This window comes from Lygodium microphyllum, chromosome 15, assembly GCF_053477565.2.
Source record: "Lygodium microphyllum isolate KBCC chromosome 15, Lygodium_microphyllum_v1.1.10, whole genome shotgun sequence".
In the NCBI taxonomy this organism is placed as follows: Eukaryota; Viridiplantae; Streptophyta; class Polypodiopsida; order Schizaeales; family Lygodiaceae; genus Lygodium; species Lygodium microphyllum.
Window position 1 is genome coordinate 48692986 of NC_141149.1, and position 16978 is coordinate 48709963.

Below are 16978 nucleotides of genomic sequence, written 5' to 3' on the forward strand. Positions count from 1 at the left end.
TACTATAGTGGAAGTGCCTTGGGTGGGTGGAGAGAGACTAGGGTGGTAGGCACTAGGACAAATGGAATAGGGTCAATCAAACCCTTGCCCTTGCCTTCTACTACTAGGGGTGGCATGATTTTGGCACTTGCAAACTTGTCACCGAGCCTTCTTCTTTGTGCGGGCTCATGGAAACCAGCTCCTCCTCTCTAGAGGGGTGCTCCACTAATAAGCAGATGGCCTTGGCTGTAACATGCCTGCCTATTGGCTGTCCAAGCACATTTTAGCTGTCCACTAATAAGCACATGGCCTTGGCTGTAACATGCCTGCCTATTGGCTATCCAAGCCTATTGTGTGGGCTCATGGAAACCAGCTCCTCCTCTCTAGAGGGGTGCTCCACTAATAAGCAGATGGCATTGGCTGTAACATGCCTGTCTATTAGCTGTCCAAGCACATTTTAGCTGTCCATCAAGAAATAAATCTAAGTGTTGTTGTGTGATACTCCCATGGAATGTCCCAGGGTTTGTCGCCTAGGGTTTCCTGAGTTCGCCTTGCAACAGAATGTTCGCGACCGAACCCGCTAGGATTGACCTAAGATCTAGGTTCCTAGTGATCAAGGTCTCATGACAGCATTCTAGCATTGGGTTTTGGACATCCCACTTTATGTAGAGATACCCAATCTCAAGCAAATCCATGTCGCACCACTTGGTTCAAACAGAATGGGAAACGAGAGGGATCCATCGCTCAACCTCTCTACCCATAGGGCATAGTCCCATTGTGGTCCCCTAAAACAACATGAAATCGAGTTCTAACCTAACAATACCTAAAGGTTGAACAATGGTAAAACCTTGTGAGAAGCCTCCCACTTCTCTGGGACTGCCCTGCTGTAGAACAGACCTATCGGGGATTTCGTCCACCTGCTTCCCTCAATAGGCATTTTTTAGCTATCTAATTAGGTCCTATCACATTTATATCTGACATTTAAATTCAGCTTCATTAATTAAGCCTTTTAGGGAACAAGGTTCGTTCACGTAATTTATGGCATAGACACAAATACAAAGCAAGCAATCCTTTGATAAACAAGCTCAAACAAATTCCTTAACTTAAATTCATGTTAATATTTGTCTCCTATCCATCCTTTATCTAGAATAGGATCTTCCAATGCCATAGACGTTGGGCTCATGATTGTTGAGAATCAGCAATCACACTCACTAAATAGCCTCTTTGTATGGAGCTTCAGGGTCAAGGACATGTAGGCTAACTTATCCCATATGCACAATGGTGCCTACTGCAGTTTCCTACTTTCCTATAAAGCATTGTACTTGCTTCCTTTTCTTAATGCAATGATAGTACTCTTTTCTTTTCAGTGAAGTATCAATGTCATTGTCCACATACACAAGATTATGTTTATGAGTCCGAGTCTCAATCTTGGAACCTAATTCACTTGTGTAACAAACAGTGTCTTTGTCTTCTCCATCATGAGTCCACACTTCTCATTTCATCCTCCATAGCTTTCGGTTTTTCCATGCTCTAGATCCCACATTTGTCACATGGTATCAAAGCCCAGTTGGGCATGGCATTGCTTCTCTAGCCTCTCTTGATTCCTCTCAACCTCAGTCTAGCTCAATGTCAGCTCATGACTTCATCTCCCAACTCTACTCTCACTGAAGCTTCCATGGCAGCCATAGCCAGCAACACCCTGTCAGATTGAGCTGCTTATATCTCACTCCACAGGTCAAATCTCTTGGAGCTTCCTTCTGGAAAAGTATTCCCCAACTCACAAAGCTTCCTTGTATCACATCAATCCAGGACATTGGAACATCTGGAGCTCAGCATTGTGAAAATCCTCAATCTCTGCTCTATGTCTGCCATAGCCAGACAGGACCTACCTTACTTGGAGCTTCAATAACTCCTCAACCAGGCCATTTCAGCCCACGATTTCTTCTAGGGATTGTTCCTCTACTCAAGGCGATTCATCCTGGCACAAAAATTGACTGCATTACTGCGCCCTGACTCTAGCATTGCGGAAATCGTGGAAATCTGTCAGAACTGCGCCTGCTTACGTTCGAGCTGCCTGCTTGCTGCATACAGTCCACGATGTTGACGATTATCATGGGGCTTTGATAGACCATGAAGTCAGCTTCCTAGGCATATAAAAATTTTTGAAAATGATCCACTGTAGCTCCTGCAATCAGCAAAAAACCAGGCTGCCCCCAGAAACCCTAATGCAAAAGCCATAGCCAAAGCTTCAAAATTCTGACATTTCTCACTGTTTCTCTTACGCAAGTTATCAATAGTGATTTTAATCACTAAGCAATACTCTCTGGAGTTCATTAAAGTACTGTCACTCAAATTTGAAGGTATCAGAATCAAATCAAGAAGGGGAAGATCACTTGGATTTTAAAAGAGTAAAGGACTTTGCAGATTTGGTATTCATTGACACTCAATTAGTGTTTTTAGCACTCGTGTCTCTCAAACCAACTCTTCTGCTGCTCAAATCTAATAAGTCTGAAGTTGATTTGCTACTGTTCCCGTAAGTCTAACATGGGAAAAGACTCTCCAAATGCTCGATTCAAAGGAGTCGGGTTTCACACTTGGCAAACCTGCATCAAGCTCATCTTGATGAAAAAGGGTCTCTGGGCCATCACAAATGACAAAGAGAAGAAACCTCAGGACGCGGATCTTGCAACTACTTGGCAAAAGAATGATGACAGAGCCCAGGCCATTATCAAATTGGAGCTAGACGACAGTTATATCCATCATGTGGATAACTGTGAGACCTCACAGGATACATGGAAAAGACTTGACACCCTGTTCGGTGCACAATCTAAATCATCAAAGTATGGTCTCCTGATTGAGTTCTTTAGGCTTGAAATGAAGTCCAGCACATCACTTGCCACACATCTTAATTACATGGAAGGACTCCTAACCCAACTTACAGGAATCAACATTAAAATGGATGAAGATGTTTGCATCGGTGTTCTACTTAAAAGCTTGCCTCCTGAATATAATAATGTATCAACAACTTTAATCAACATGCCAAATCCTGAACTTGTTGATATCCAGGCATCACTGTTAGAAGAAGAAAATAAGCTAAAAACTAAGGAAGAACCAAGTACCTCTAGAGATGAGCATGCGTTATATGTTGGCAACAGGTACAAAGGCAAGAAGGATCAGCTCTTCTGCGACTTCTGCAAAAGGACCAGACACACCGAGAAGTTCTGCCATGCAAGAAAGAGATCCCAAAAGGCCTATCTAGTCGCAGTCAAAGAAGAAGAAGAAAATGGAGCAAAGGAAGAAGAAGATGAAGATGACGACCACCAGGATCGGAAGGACAAGACTCATCAATCCTTGTACTCTCATAATTCTGATAGACTGTTTTAATAGCCTTGTATTTTCCTTGCCCTAATGCTTCCTGCCATAAGCTTTGTAAACTCCTTATGTAACTTGGCATTATAGTCCCTGTACACTTTGTGAGGCCCCTGTTACAGCCTCTGGATGTCCACCATGTTTATGGTACCCACACTTAGCCTTTTCTGCGATAGCCTCTGGTGTTTTGCCATGTTTGTGGTATGCCCACACTTTGCAGGTGGTTCTCATTACAGCCTCTACACACTTTGTGCCTTTCTAGTTGTGATTGAGGAGGGGTGTTGAGAATCAGCAATCACACTCACTAAACAGCCTCTTTTATGGAGCTTCAGGGTCAAGGACATGCAGGCTAACTTATCCCATATGCACAATGGTGCCTACTACAGTTTCCTACTTTTCTATAAAGCATTGTACTTGCTTCCTTTTCTTAATGCAATGATAGTACTCTTTTCTTTTTAGTGAAGTGTCAATGTCATTGTCCACATACACAAGATTGTGTTTATGAGTCCAAGTCTCAATCTTGGAACCTAATTCACTTGTGTAACAAACAGTATCTTTGTCTTCTCCATCATGAGTCCACACTTCTCATTTCATCCTCCATAGCTTCCGGTTTTGCCATGCTCTAGATCCCGCATTTGTCACAATGATAGTCTACAACTGCATTCTGGACTAGGCAAGGGGTGTCTAGATCTCCACTGACCCCAAGCCACCTAGGATTGAGACAACTTCTGTGGTTGGCCTTTTCACCACTCGACCTTCGACCCATGAATCAAGTAGTGCCCTCTCGGATTGAAGGGTGGCATGACCCTGGAGATGATCCACCTACACAAAATACCCTTCTTTAATTAATCCAATTAAGAATCAAGCACAATCAAGGCAATCAGCCTAATATCATCTTTCAAGAAAACATTCCTTTATTCCCATGGCAAATTTGTCATCATAAACCCCTACCATGAATTTACCATCAATCACAAGCACTTGGAATAATCATCCAAATCACATCTCAACAATCAATTTAATACAAAATCATTTAGGACGTTGTTTGATCAATCAACAGAAACAATGGTATCCTTTTCCAAACATTGCAGGAATAGTTGCAATAACCTTTCCATCGTGTATTTGATCTCCCCCTTGGGATCAAGAGCGGTTCAAACACTATACAAGAACATGACATAAGTTTTATTAATCACTTACATTGGTTGATAACCCAACCTTCTTCCCAACAAGTACAAAAGTATTGGTCTTTCCTTCAACTTAGGTTTCCTAATCCTTGAGCCCTTCCCTTTCCCTAGAGTTGTTATTGCATCTAGCCCAACCCTGAATAGGATTGATAAACATAATAGATATCGGAGGGATCTCAAGGCATCTTAGTTTTATCCCTAAGTAGATTTGTGTAAGCTTGATAAGCCTCGGGGTAAGCAAACTCTCCCCCTTAAGAAGTTCTCCCATATCAATCGAGAGTTAAGGCAAACAGTCTACTTTTAACTAGCAACAAAGTATATTTCAAGATATTTTGGCATAAATCAAAACAATTTCATTTAAATGCTTTACAAGGAATGATATAGTCCATAGCCCTTATCTCCCAAGGAGTGTAATTACCTTAGGGATTAATACATAGGTTATTGTTACATACATGTCAGCCAACCACAACTCTACTTGTGAACCTACTTAGGTTAATTTGTACATTCCATACATTGAAAGGGAATTTATAAGAAACAATATATTAAGAATACTAAACGAATAAGCACGTATGTAGGAACCGTTTTTTCTAGATTTCTCACAATCTCATAATGATAGTCTTTGCATAATAGCACATATTTATAAGTACTCAGTAGTAATTAAAAAAACACTATATTTGGCTAATACCTTGAATTTGATTAACTTAAGGATTCTCACAAATTGTAGATGTTTTCGTGGGGGGTTTGGTTCTAATTTTTCTGCTTAGTCTTGATGCTAGAGTAAGTTTACCTCCCAAGATTAGGTTTGACTTCTAAGGCTCCTACTGACTAACTAAGATTACATAGTAACTTACTTTAGAGACTTATGTTGAGGTTTATCCTTCTTGGGTCTCTTGATCCCAATGCAAATGGGTTTCTATGACGAGGGCATAGGGTTACTATATAACAACCATAGTATAGGTTTATCAATCAATTCCAAGAATTCATTGCAATATTGCCAACTTTGGAGCCCAGTCTCAATGAGCTTGTTAATGTGATAACCTACTTAATGATTTAGATAGTACCTGAAAAGCATACGGTGTGGGTGGAACATATGTTGCATGTGCAATTGGATGCTTTGGGTCCAAAGTTCTTCTCTTGGGTTCCATGCTTATCCTTCTTCCCATGCTTTGACTTTGAGTGCTTTGATCATCAAACTCCACAAGCTATGGGCTTTAATAGCTCCATAGACCTCTGTCTGAGGGGTTCCCTGACTCGTGGATAGAGCACACCATTGTACTTATCCACAAGTCAGGGGATCCTATGGATCCTAACACATATAGGACCATCATGATTGGGCCAGTTTTGTCCAAACTTTATGGCACGGTGATGGAGGAGGAGCTCAGCACACTGGCAGAGAGAGAGTGCATGCGCACACCCGGATAGGCAGGGTTCAGACGGGCATTTTCTACCATATACCACATCTTCACTCTCTGTTGTCTGATCGACCAGACACGAGTGAAAAAACAGAGATTGTACTGTTGCTTTGTGGATTTCCGCAAAGCCTTTGACACGGTTCCAAGAGAGAGGCTTTTCAGACGCCTACTTGATCTGGGGGTGGATGATGACATGATGTGGGGTATTTATGCACTATATGAGCGGGTTACTGGCAGAGTCAGATGTCCGGGAGGTATATCAGATCCCCTTGTGAGCACCATTGGTGTGAAGCAAGGATGCCCACTCTCACCGACTCTATTTGGGCTATACATTGATGAGATATCAGAGTTTATTCAACAGTGAGCCGGTGGAGGTATAGATCTCAGTGGAGCCACAGTTCATATCTTACTATATGCAAATGACATTGTGTTGGTCTCAGACTCAGCTCAGGGATTACATCAGCATTTATTAGCATTGGATGATTTTTGCATACAGAGAGGCATGACAGTGAACCTTGGTAAAACCAAGGTTCTTATATTCCATACATCAGCTCAGATACGCAGACAGAGTATTTTCATGGCAGCAGGAGGGAGTATTGAGGTCACTGGATCATATGTATATTTGGGAGTCACCTTTACAGTAGCTTCAGGGACTTTCTTGATGACACTGGCAGCTCGTGACCGCCTCACTAGAGGATACTCAGCATTGGCTCTTATGGAGCGACAGTGTCATCAGGCACATTTCTAGGAGCCCCGCACCAAGGGGTGGCTCTTTGATACTCTAGTCACTCCAGCACTGATGTATGGAGCAGCTATATGGGGGCCAGGCCTTGCCGATTATGTATGGACATTGATGGAGAGACCTCAGGTGATCATGATATCTAGATTGATTCGCAGCAAGGCCTCAGTCCCACATGACATTGTGCGAGCAGAGCTTGCCACACCGCCCTTGCTAGTCGAGGCATTATTTCAGACAGTCTGCTTCCTACACAGATTTCAGGATATGGACAAAGATCGCATTGCATATAGAGCATATATGGCATCTCAGGAGATGGCTCGAGCGGGGGATACCACATCATGGTATGCACAGACTAGAACTTGGCTTGACAGACATGGGCTGGACATTGATAGACTCCCACCTCTTCTATATGATACTCAGGCTCCCACTTACACCCTCTCTCTCTCTGAGAGGAACAGAGTCATCAGACAGGAGATATGGCATATTTATATACAGAGGACATGGGTCAGCCCTGCACAGCCACCACTGCCATCGAAGATGGAACATTATTATACACAGTTCTTGAGGATATCAGAGCAGGGATTCATAGAGATTCCGAGATATATGCAGATCTATATGCCACATCGATTGAGAGTTCTTATTGGATAGCTCAGGGTATCATCACATCAGCTTATGATTGAGAGTGGCAAAGCCAGTGGCATCTCGCAGGAGGAGAGGATATGCCCCCTTTGCAGATCAGAGGTGGAGAGTGAGGAGCATTTTGTTCTCAGATGCCCGGCATACTCAGAGTTGAGATCTAGATACACATTGAGCAGCTCACTTCAGGGATGTATGGCTGATATGGATCAGAGATCATTTGGCTGTTTTCTGGGAGAGGCATGGCACATCAGAGAGCAGAGCACACAGCGGGTCCCAGTCAGAGAGGGGCCCACCCAGACGACTATTACACAGTTCTTTCAGACAGACAGAGTGAGAGCTACTGTACCAGCCTCCAGCTAGACCTCCAGGCTCACACTACAGCAGGCTGAGGACCAGCGTACCCGACGTCGCATGAGGATCCGTGGGTTTTGGACCCCACAGCCACACCGACAGGAGATCTGGAGGATTCTTGATCTACATCGACAGCAGACTGAGATCCGACGACACTCGACACATTGGATCTCAGATCTCCAGTTTGCTCTTTCTCCACTGCCGATGTACCACATCTACATCCAGGAGGGATCACCTGCTATTAGCGACTTCGACGACTGCTACTACATCCCAGGATAGTATATCTCCCTGCATCTGTTACATATACACATCGCACCACTTTATCATAGCCGACAGTTGTTCCCCTATCACAGCCGACATTTGTTCCCCTTTTGTAGCCATTATCTGGAGTACCAGAGCTACATACGCACATACACATACACGACACTTATCACACTCACAGCACCGTATTTTCAGTTTCCAGTTTTTAGCTTTTCATTCAGCACTTTTATTTTGGATAGCTGGACCTCATCAGTTGTATCACAATTTGTCTCATAGGCCAGTTTTGGTCTTTAGAAGACGTTAATATAACTTTCTTTCTTTCTTTCTTTCTGTGTGTGTGTGTGTGTGTGTGTGTGTGTGTGTGTGTGTGTGTGTGTGTGTGTGTGTGTGTGTGTGTGTGTGTGTGTGTGTGTGTGTGTGTGTGTGTGTGTGTGTGTGTGTGTGTGTGTGTGTGTGTGTGTGTGTGTGTGTGTGTGTGTGTGTGTGTGTGTGTGTGTCCAAGCCGTTTAGGCCTTTTCCTCTCTCCTTACAACGGGGAGGGGAGGGGGGGATAAACTTGCGGGGACAAGGATAAGGATACTCGCATGTGGTCATGCTCTAAGGAGGGGAAGAGAAAGAGTCTCTCTCCCTCTCTCTCTTTCTTCTTCTTCTTCTTCTTCTTCTTTCTCTCTTCTCACCTCACCCTCTCTCTCTCTCTCACCCTCACCCTCTCAGCTTGTCGTTCATCCAGGCATCTCCCTCATTATTGTCGCTATACCTACACTCTCTACCTTGCCCGCTAGCTACCTGGGCATTAGGGCCTCTTGCCGTTTCTTACGATGGGGGGAGGGGGATTTTATAATGGAAGGGGTTAATTATTATTGGGGTGGAAGGTGATTATTATTGGGGGGAACGTGGGGTAGTGGTGGTGATAGTAACCACCACCTGTTTTGCATGGCGATGGGGGGGCTCTAGTCAAGGTGGCCTGGGGGGTGGTAGGCTTGTGGTCTCCCCCTTGACTTCATCGTCTTCTTCTCCCTCTTGCTGTCATCATTGATAGCTTCCCTTCCTCCTTCCTCGGCATCATCATCAACCTCCTTCTCCCTCACCATCTATTCCATGATGGCTAGGGGTGGGATAAAAAAAATTTAACTAATTTTATTAAAATTGTAGGGGGTGTTCGTATGGGGGGTATTACACTGGCTATGTCCTCTTCTTTTCTCCTTCTGAACTCCTCAGCCTCTTCATCTGCTTTTCTCTTTCTCTTCTCTTCCACCTCCTTGGATTCCCTTTGGGCCTTAAGGTAGTTAGCCTTTCCTTTCTTTCTTCTCTCTTCTTCTGCCTTCCTTTCGGGGACTTTCTTCTTAAATTTTTGGTTCCTCTATAGCTAGACCATGTTTCCTGTTCTCCTTCTTTGTCACTCACAGTTCTCTCATTGGACTATTCTTTCTCTTGGTGGAGAGGTAGCCTATCTGGTGTCTTGTCAACTCCTTTGTCACCTTTTTCTTCCCCCAATGCCTCCTTGATGGCAGTTAAGACCCCACCAAATCCAATGGTCGGGGCCTTAGATGACAACTTCTTCCTTGCCTTGGAGATCGGGACTCTCCATCTACTAGTCTTCCGCCCGTGGCTAGTGTCTTTAGTGAAGTCTTGATTATCTTACGCACAAAGATAGTCAAGTTCACTTCATTGACGGATTTGGCTACTGCAATGCTTTCCAGCATCGACACATTGATCCTGCTCATCAACGTGTTGTACCTTTGGCTAGAAAATAAGGCATGTACCATCTTGGCTTGTAGCTGGACCTGTGGATTGGGGATATCAGGTAAGCTAATGCCATCATTGGTATGGACTAGCACTTTGTCCATTCCCAAAATGTTGTACCCATCCCTTTTAAGCCATCTTTCAACTTTGTTGGCTAGGCCCAATTCTCTCTCCACTAGCTTGAGGTTAGTTCATTCTACTTGCCGAGTGGCCTCTCCTTGTTGAGCAGTCATAGTGCTACAGTTTCTGTTGAAGGTATGGAGGAACTCCGTGCACTTTTCATAATCCACGGCTTGGCCAACCTTCTCCACATACTTTTGTAGCTTGCATTGATTCACAATTTGCCTTGTGGCCTACTCCTCCATGACTATGTCTTCCAAATTCAAGATGTGCCTGAACTTGAATTGGTTGTAGGCCCTCTTCTCCACTAAGAGGCCATACTTTGCTTGATCTTCCTCCGAGAATGGCAACTTGCTCGTTTTCTCATGTGCTGCCATTGTAGGTGCGTGTCATGAAGCCATAGCTCACCATCAGCATTCTTCAAATAATTTTTTAGGAAAGACACGTAGGAAATGAAAAAATTGGATTTTGGAAATTGAAATCCTTAAATATAGAAAGAGAATTTTCCTTCAAATAGTCCATGCATTCGTAAAAAATTTGATGACGCTTTTCCTCAATCATAAGTTGATTTTTATCCATTATTTTGCACTTTTGGATGTTGATTGAGGTTTAGGGTTTATTTTTATGTTCCACACCTTACCCCCTTCCTCTTGGAGATGAGAAGAATTCTTCCTAGGATTAGAGGCTGAAGGGTGAAGGCTATTCGATGCATGCTCACGGTGTTTCACCCCCATATGAGCCAAGTGTAGAAGTTCAGCTTGTACTCCATTTGAGCATAGTAGTCCATGTCGATAGGTTGAATGCTTACGTGGGTGAGGTAAGTGAGGACATCCATTAGGAAGTCACCAAAGCCTATTTGGCTGGCAATGTGTAGATCCTCCTCAGTCAACATGTGATCTAAATAAGGGTGGGTCATGATGTACTCTTCTAGAGGTCGATTGCGAATGGTGGTCAATGCTACATAAGTTGGATCATACTCCAATGTTTTGATGGCACATCTCTATTCAGCATTGGTCATGATTTGGCAGCCCTCTAGCTCCCATTGAAGTCGAAGAGCATACCGTTTCTGCATGAAAGAGGAGTCATTGTCAGCAAGCTACTTCAACTCTTCAACTTCCTGGTCTATGGTAGGGATTATGCTCTTGTTATATGAGGTGATGAGCCATCTTTTGTGCAATTACTTGTAGGAAATATATATGGCAATTAGCTCCTTAGCTACCTAGGGATCCTTGACAAATACAAATTTTGACTCTTCTCCCAAGAGCAAGGCAGCGTACGTACCTCAATGGCCAAAGGTTCTTCTAAAAGGCCACAATCTAGATGGTCATAGCTTTTAACAAGTGTAGTAAATGTAGTGTCCAAGCATCAAAGGCAAGTAACCACATCATCCCCCTTATTTTTAGCCAAGTGTCCAAGGCCAAGGTAAGAATCGATCGTCACTCATAAGAGGGTTTTAGGCCTATGAGAGGTTGAGGTTTGATTGGGCTAGAAAGGTATGCAGCTAAGGCTGTCGATTTCGACTGCTTTAGAGGAAGTGGTGCAATCACTTGCACACTAGGTGAGGGTTGTGATGTAGATGTTGTGCTACTAGATGCTTGAGAGGCCTTGGAGGCAATGGCGGTGTTAGGTTGAGGTGGTTTGGAGGCATCAAGCTGTAGTTTTGGTCGATAAACTTGTTGAGGCTCTACAGGTGTGGTGGGTTTGGACTTTATGGGCTCTACAGCTTGAGTTGTTCTGGATTGCGATTTTTACTCTACCATGTGTATTTTTATGGATAAGCTCAAGGGTTGCGCTGAAAGGTGAGAAGGATCGAAGCTTGCATGTGAGCTATGGTGGGAGAGCAAGAGCAAGAAAGAGAGAGACAAGAAATGGGAACTCCAACAGTCACAATGTGTGACTGGGCCTTCCTTTATTTACTAGTCACTAAAATGAATGTAAAGAATAAAGTGACGTGACGGGCGTCCGCCACCTGCAGTGTGCAGTGGCGGGTATTGTTAGTGTAGTAATACACGGGGTGGCACAGCGGAGGCGCCTTTACCCCAACAACCTCCCACTTAAAGGCAAATCTGCCCTAGTGAGAGAGAAAAGAAAAGAAAAAGACAGTACAACTGTACATAGGTACAAGGGATGAGGAAAGGCAACATCTCATCCAACGCCCATCAATCTCTTGAGGAAGGCAAAGCGCTCAGTAGTAAGGCTTTTCATGAGTAGATCTGCAGGATTCTCATCAGTGGAGATATTGACAAGGTCAATAGACTTGTCCTCCATGACACCACATATGAAGTGATACCTTACCTCAATGTGTTTCGTCTTCGCATGGAAGACCGGGTTCTTAGCCAACTGAATGGCACTCATAGAATCCGAATGCAGTGTAGGTATAGCATCAATCCCAAGGTCAGCAACTAGACGGCCTAGCCATATGGCCTCCTTGCAAGCCTCAATGGCTGCAACATACTCGGCCTCAGTGGGGTAGACAAAGCTGTACACTTCTGAACCCTGGACATCCAAGAGACAGCACCTCCAGCATAGGTGAATACATAGCCAAAAGTGGACTTCCTACTATCTGCATGTCCTGCATAATCGGAGTCAGTGTACCCCACGAACCCTGTATCCTAGCTATGCAGGAGCTCTAGGCTCCTCCTAAAAGATCACTCTGCGCATCTCAACCACCTTCTCAGGCTTCCTGTGCATCTTGTCTTCATGGAAGACTACATCATGGCTGAATACGCGCTTGCGGATCCCATAGGCGATAGCCCATCTCTCCTGAATCACCATAACCAAGAAATATGCATTTAATGCTCTTTGGATCCAACTTACTCCTCTTGTCCTTGGGCACATGGCAGAATGCCTTACATCCAAATACATGGAGATGCGCATAAGAGGGTGGCTTACCAGCCCAAACTTCCTCTGCAACGTGGAAATCCAATCCACTAGAAGGCGATCGGTTTATGACATGCACTGCCGTACTAACTGCCTCAACCCAAAAGCTCTGTGGTAGGCCTGCATGGCTAAGCATAGAGCAGACACGCTCCTGAATAGCCCTATTCATGTGCTTAGCCAAACCATTCTGGGGTGGGGTGTAAGGGGTGGTCAACTGACGCTTAATACCCCTATCATCACAAAACTGCTCAAAAGCACGTGAGACATATTCTCCCCCATTGTCAGTCCTAAGGCATTTCAGTCTACACCCAGTCTGGTTCTCAACAAGATCAAGCCAACGCTGAAAGACTGCTAAGACATCAGACTTTTGCTTTATGGGATAAGCCCACACTTTCCTAGAAAAATCATCAATGAAGGTAACAAAGTACTTCACGCTGTTGAGATATCGAGCTCCACTCGTGATATGCCAGGGTGACCGTTGTGCATTTATGTCACCGACTTGTTAGTTGCAGATGCAGTTGGTACACTGCCCATGAATAATAGCTAGATGACAGCTATCCTTATCTACTCTAGTTCGTGGTTCAGTTAGTATGCCACCTTAGCTAGTTGAGTTTGGTTTGAGACCCATATATAGGGTTCTTCTATTTCTTTGTATGAGAGTTCTTTTGGCTTACACAACTAAGAAGAGGAAAACTGTTTTCAGCCTCCATCTTTGTGTGTTTTCCTCCATTGTGCAAGCAGGAAAGCTACAAGTGAGACTCCTTCCTTCTCTCCCACAATCTTGACATGGTATCAGAGTCTTGTTCGTGGTAAGGAGCTCAAGAAAGCAAGCCAAATTCGCGGTGTTCTGGTAAGAGGACCAGTGTTGCTTTCATTTTTCTGTTTTGGGAGCAAGACTCTACAGGTAACACAGTCGGAAAGTGCAAGAGTGCATTGTCTCAGATTGAGACGCCCTTCGCGGTGTAGCAAGAGGGCAGTATATGCTGCGGGCAAGGGCTTTAGCCCTTGGTTGCTTTTTTTTTAATTTGAGACCATTTTGGGGCCTGTTTTGGAGGCGGAAGTTTTCTGCATGCACTCAGGAAAAGGCTCTGTTTTATGCTGTGCTGCCACTGTTCTACAGGTTGGTGAAAAGTTACTGTAGAAATTGCATCGTATGCCTGTGCACAGAGACATTGGGAGTTACAGAATCATCCTTGTTGCTTGTTGATGCAAAATCGTCACTAGGAAGTGACTGTGTGGTCAAATACCACTTTCGTCAGTTTTGCAGATTTGCCCTTGTGAGGCTGAAGTTGTGTTCTTTGCAGTGACAAAATTTTTTGCAGTGTTCTGTAATGGCGTCTGATTCTCTTTCACAGATTGTCACTGAAAAGCTTGACAAGAACAACTTCCAAGCATGGAAGTTCAGAATGATGAATTTCCTTATGGGAAAAGGATATTGGGAATTCGTTGCATGAAATGAAGAAGAACCAGTTCTTCCTTATGTTCCCAATCAACAGAAAATGCAGGCATTTAAAGCATGGCATGAGAGAGCCAGGAAAGTTATGTATTGACTGTCTATCAGCATTTGAGACTCTATGATTGTGCATATTCAAGATGCAAGTACGCCAAAGGAGGCATGGGATACTTTGTCAAAAACGTATAGCACAAATATGCAAGCCAAGAAAATGCAGCTCAAGCAAGAGTTGCACAATGTGCAAAGAGAAAATATGAGCATCAATGACTACCACATGAAGGTGAAGAAGATTGCAGATGCACTTGCTTCCATTGGGTCGCCAGTGGAAGATGATGATTTAGTTTCTATGACCTTGAATGGTCTGGGAAAGGATTATGCACAGTTCCGAACATCCATTTCCGTCCGTGAAAGATTTCCTAATTTCAAGGAGTTGATTCCTCTTCTAATTTCTGAGGAGCAGAGAAATGGTGGTGCATCTTCTTCAGGAGGAACTTCAAAAGAAGCTGTCTTCTACTCAAATGCTGGAAGAGGTAGAGACAGAGGTAGAGGAGGCCAATCTGGAGGCCGTGGTAGAAATCAGAATATGTAGCAAACTCAAGAAAACCAGTCCTATGGAGGAGGACGTGGTAACTCTAGAGGCAGGGGGAGCCAAAGAGGTCGTGGTGGATGGCAAAGAGGCCAAAATGCAAACAGTAATGTTGAATGCTACTACTGTGATAAAATGGGTCATATGGCTAAAGACTGCTATAAAAAGTAGAATGACATCATGAATGGAAAACTGCAACAAGGGAATTATGCATCTTCTAGTAGACAGGGTGATGACAGAAATGAGCACTTGTTTATGGTGGAGCACATGAACAATTCGGTGATAAGTGCATAAGAAAGCAATGATGTATGGTATGTTGACTTAGGTGCATCAAACCACATGACAGGTCATGCAGAATGGATGGAGGATGCAAGAAAAATGGAAAAACCAAGATTTGTAGAGACTGGTGATGATACTGCACATCCTATTGTGCAGATTGGAAAAATTCCCTTGTCTATGCAGGATGGGAAAAAGAAATACCTGTCCGATGTATTTCATGTCCCGAATATCACCAAGAACTTGGTTTCTCTTGGTCAAATGGTTGAGCAGGGCTTGCAGGTCAGCTTTAATTCTCATGGATGCTTTGTTGAGGATATGAAAAATAAAGGTCGCTTGATAGCAAAAGGAAAGAAGAAGGGCAGAATGTTTACATTGGATGCAGACATGCCTGAATTGAGTGCAGCAATGTTTGCACATGGGATCGGTGTAGTTGCAAATATTGATATCTGGCATAAGCGCATTGGTCATGTTAATGTACAGCGACTTAAATCAATGCAAGCCCAAAATATTATTGCAGGATTTCCTAAATTCAAGGTTGCAGAAATGCATAAGGTATGTGAAGCCTGTCAGTTTGGAAAACATGCAAGGAAACCATTTCCTAGACATGTTCAAGAGAGTAAGAAGCCATTGGAATTAATCTACTCTGATGTGTGGACTACTAAAGCTGCATCTCTTCAAGGCTGTCATAATTTTGTCACTTTTATTGATGACTATAGCAAAAAAGTTTGGGTGTATTTTATGAAAAAGAAAATAAGTGTTTGGGCATTTCAAAACTCTTAAAGCTATAGTTGAAAAAGAAACAAGCCTGCAAATAAAATTCCTAAGGTCAGATGGAGGGGGAGAGTACCTCTCAAATGAGTTTGCAAGCTTCCTGCGGGAGCATGGCATAAAGCAGCAATATTCATGCAGTCCTATCCGACAACAAAATGGAATTGCAGAAAGGAAAAACAGGCATATTGGAGAGGTATCTCGTGCCATGCTCAACGAAAAAGACTTGCCAGATTTTTACTGGGCTGAAGCAATTGCCACAACAGTCTACATAATGAATATGACTCCCACTGCAGCAATACATGGAATGACTCCAGAGGAGAGTTATACTGGTAGGAAACTAGATATTTCTCATTTGAAGATTTTTGGTAGCATTGCCTATGTTCATGTGCCAGATGAGTTGAGATCCAAATTGGATCCAAAAGCTGAGAAGTGTATCTTTATTGGTTACTCTCTGCAACAAAAAGGGTATAGATGCTCTAACCCTTCTACTCGTAAGTTTACAGTGAGCAGAGATGTTGTTTTTGATGAGATGAGTAGCTGGTATAAACTAGTAAATGTGATTGATAATATAGATGCACAAAATGGTAATGCTGCACAGAATTCACAGCAGCAGTCACAAGATATTAGTGGACCTGGAGCGTCCTCTAGCAGTGGTTCACATTCTTCACCGTGGACAAGCAGATTGAGATCAGGAGAATCTTCTCAAAGCAATGCAGATAGTGGTATTCAGGTATCACGAAAAGGAAAAGAGTGTTAGAAATGCGGGATCTAGAGCATGACATAACCGGAAGCTATGGAGGATGGAAGGAGAAGTGTAGACTCATGATGGAATGACACTGTTTGTTACACAAGTGAATTAGGTTCCAAGATTGAGACTTGGACTCATAAACACAATCTTGTGTATGTGGACAATGACATTGACACTTTACTTAAATGAAAAGAGTACTATCATTGCATTAAGAAAGGAAGCAAGTACAATGCTTTATAGGAAAGTAGGAAACTGCAGTAGGCACTATTGTGCATATGGGATAAGTTACCCTGCATATCCTTGACCCTGAGATTCCATACAAAGAGGCTGTTTGAGTGTGATTGCTGATTCTCAACACCCCTCCTCAATCACAACTAGGAAAGGCACAAAGTGTGTAGAGGCTGTAATGAGAACCACCTGCAAAGTGTGGGTATACCACAGACATGGCAAAACACCAGAGGCTGTTG